Below are 3650 nucleotides of genomic sequence, written 5' to 3' on the forward strand. Positions count from 1 at the left end.
GAGAGAGAGAGAGCATGAGCAAGGAAGGGGCAGAGAGAGAGAGGGAGAGAATCCCAAGTAGGCTTCTCACCATCAGCACAGATCCCGACCTGGGGCTCGAACTCATGAACCACAAGATCACAACCTGAACCGAAATCAAGAGTCAGATGCTTAACTGACTGAGCCTCCCAGGCACCTGTACATTTCTTTTTATGATTCTTCCATCAAGAGTTTAGGTGTCCTCACTGCCCTTATAAGCTTGTTGCAAATTATTTGACTCTTACTTATAAAACTTTTGGGTGTGTGTGACATGTTCACAGAAAACTACGATATAAGCAAAAAGAAAGAAATGCGCACGCACAGAGATGAGCAGTGAAGTTTTTGATGTACGTATAGATGTCTGCACACATGCACACACACGCACACAGGCTGGGATTTAATCCTACATATGTGAGCTCCTACTGAATATACTGCTTTGTAACCTGTTATGTCTTACTTTACAACATAGAATGAATCTATTTTCATTCATACGTGGGAAGCCATCCAATTGGGAAACAGACCCGGAGACTGAGTCAAAATACAAACTCCAGCGAGATGCTGCTAACAAGAAAACTACCTAAAACAAAACTTCACCAGATGATTAAAAGTAAAATGAAGACTGGGGCGCCCGGGTGGCCGAGTCGGCTGGGCGTCTGACCTCGGCTCCGGTCATGATCTCACGGTCCGTGGGTTTGAGCCCCGTGTCTGGTGGGCTCTGTGCTGACAGCTCAGAGCCTGGAACTTGCTTCGGATTCTGTGTCTCCCTCTGTCTCTGCCCCTCCCCCACTTGCTCTCTGTCTCTTTCTCTCAAAAATAAATAAAACATTTTTTTAAAAAGTAAAACGAAGGTCAAAGAGACATCAGGAAATGCTAACAGAGAGAAAGCAGGGGCCAGATTTAACATCAGACAAAAAAAGAATTCAGGGCCCCAAGCGCACAGGATGAGGACGGCTGTGTGAATGTCTTCGCTTCCGATGCATCATCACAAACTTGTTTCTTACTCTTTTTTGAACCTCTCCCCTAAGCCTCTGTGGCTCACCTGCTCTTTTTATCAAGCGCCCCGGGGGAGTGTCCTCTCTAAACCCCTGGCCAGTTGCATCAGCCCTCCTCCTGGGTTTCCTTCTGCTTCCTGGCTACCCCCTCGGAAAGCTGATGATGGCCTTCTGCTCCTGTGCATCTTCGGAAGGCCTCCACCTTTGGGGTGTTCTGTGGTTCCTCATTTCCTTCACAAGACGTTTGCATAGAGTATTTTTTTTAATGTTTATTTATTTTTGAGAGAGACAGAGTATGAGCGGGGGAGGTGCAGAGAGAGAGGGAGACACAGAATCCGAAACAGGCTCCAGGCTCTGAGCTGTCCGCACAGAGCCTGACGCGGGGCTCGAACCCACGAACCGTGAGATCATGACCTGAGCTGAAGTCAGACGCTTAACCAACTGAGCCACCCAGGCGCCCTGAGTATTTTTCTGTTATTTCTTTTGAATAAATTAATCCTTCAGGGATTCAGGAGATTTTGCTCCCTGCTTCCTCACTCAATGTGTGTCACACCCGAAATACCGAGAGCCCTGAAAGGATGTGGGGCACTTTTCTCCTTCTCCAGCAACATGCAGCTGCACTACAGCTGGTTTTCAAACAGTTAAATTATTAATTTCCTCACGAAAATTCTGAGGTAGGGGCTAGCTGGTTTTCTGTGTGAAAATATAAGCCAAGCTTTGATTTTTCTTGGTGAAGTTTACATGTCTATAAATAAAGAAAACATGAGTCGGAATAAACAGTTTTCTCCAGGAAATAAGGGGACCAACATGTCATGAGAAAATGTTCACTGCATAGAAATCAGACACAAGAGGCGCCTGGGGGGCTCAGTCGGTTAAGTGTCCAAGTTCGGATCAGGTCATGATTTCTTGGATCGTGGGTTCAAGACCCATGTTGGGCTCTGGGCTGACAGCTCAGAGCCTGAAGCCTGCTTCCGATTCTGTGTCTCCGTCTCTCTGCCCCTCCCCTGCTCACACACTCTTTCTCTCTCTCTCAAAAATAAATGAACATTAAAAAAAAATTAAAAGAAAAAAAGAAATCAGACATGAATGTTTCCAGATTCAAGCTGTCTGAAGTCACTAGCGAGGAAGTCACTTTACCTCCTGAGCCTCAGTTTCCTCATTTCTGTTGGGATGTTTATTGAGCACCTACTATACATCTGGTCTAACTGGGAACACAGAGAATGAAATACAAGACCTGACCTGCCCTCCCCCAGGAGCTCCCGGAGCAGCAAATGTGTGCTCAGAGGAGAGAAGAAAGCAGAGGTCCTGTGCCATCAGAGACGTGTTCCAGCGGGAGGCTCAGGCGACAGGAGGAACCCCTGCAACCCACCGGAGAGGACAAAGAGGTATTTTCCAGGGAGGAGAGGCCTGGAGGGTACGCAGGCTTGACACAGGGGCAGCACGGTGGGTGCAGAGCCCGACGAACAAGTCCTCGGGTCCTGCAGCCGTGGAGCTGCTGACAGATGTCTATGCTCCCCACCGCTCTGGCCTGGCCCCGGAACAGGGCCCAGAGCGTAGCGGGGGGCTCCACACACACCTGGGGGGAGGATGAAGACCTCTGGAATTGGGGGCAGGGGCCAGATTGGGAAGGCTCAGGCGCCACGATCAAGAGGCCCCATCTGTCCTGGGGATGGTGGCAAATGGCTGGAGACTTTGCCCAGGAAAGAAATGAGTCTAGTTAGGTATTTGAGAAGACTGACTCGGGCTGCAGGGCAGAGGGACGAAACCGGATATGAGTTCTGCGTTCATCACGCAGGGGAGCGAGGGGTCTGAATGGTCCGTGGGTAGAGTGGGGGGGGGGGGGGAGGGCACAGAGTGAGAAACACTCAGGAGGCAGGATTGCCAGGACAGGGAGGGAGCTGGGGGCAAGCGTGGGTCCAGGCTTCTCCTCTGTGGCCCCACAGATGACGGGCACCCATACCACCTCCTAGCACGGACACCACCGTCCTCTAGAGGTGTGTTCGTCCATCAGCTCCCACGGCAGGGACTGTGGCTGAGATGCCCACCACTCTATTCCCGGAGCGGGCACAGAGCCCAGCACAGAGCAGGCCCTCGCTCATGGGAAGGTCTCAGGACCCAGGCAGGTGGGGCAGAGGAGCCTTGGAGGGACAGGTGACCTTGACAGGCCTGTAGACGTCTAAATGGGGCATCCTGCGGGCTGTGTGCGTGTGCATGTGTGTCTTCATGCGTGTGTGTGTGCGTGAGCGTGAGTGGTTGGCAATGGTTCAGTCTGGGCCTTTTGCCTCCCTCCGCTATGGTGGGGGGGGGATGGGAGAACTCTAAGAGGGTCAGAGTGGGGTTCCAATAGATTTGCAGCCGGCGAAGCCCGAGCCATCATCCAGAGCGATGGTGTCACCACGAAGGGCACAGGTGCTGCTGGGCATCACGGAGGCCACGCCTCAAGAGGGCCCCCTTGCCCGGACAGCCTGCTCCTGCCCTAACCAGCTAGAACCCCATTGCCAAAGGCTGTTTTCTCTTTAGAATATTAATAAGTAAGAGGAAGCCAGGTGTTGGTAAATGCTAACGGCCCGTGTCGCTTGCAGAGCATGTGATCTCTGTGCAATCTCTCCGGCATCTCCACAGGAGTCGGAGGGATGCAGA

At 51.7% G+C, this 3650-nt stretch overlaps 1 pseudogene; it reads right to left on the reverse strand.

Moving 5' to 3' along the window:
- Positions 1-938: 938 nt before the first annotated feature.
- On the reverse strand, positions 939-1260 carry LOC123584813 (annotated as a pseudogene).
- Positions 1261-3650: the final 2390 nt, after the last annotated feature.

Source organism: Leopardus geoffroyi, chromosome C3, assembly GCF_018350155.1.
Source record: "Leopardus geoffroyi isolate Oge1 chromosome C3, O.geoffroyi_Oge1_pat1.0, whole genome shotgun sequence".
NCBI classification, from domain to species: domain Eukaryota; kingdom Metazoa; phylum Chordata; class Mammalia; order Carnivora; family Felidae; genus Leopardus; species Leopardus geoffroyi.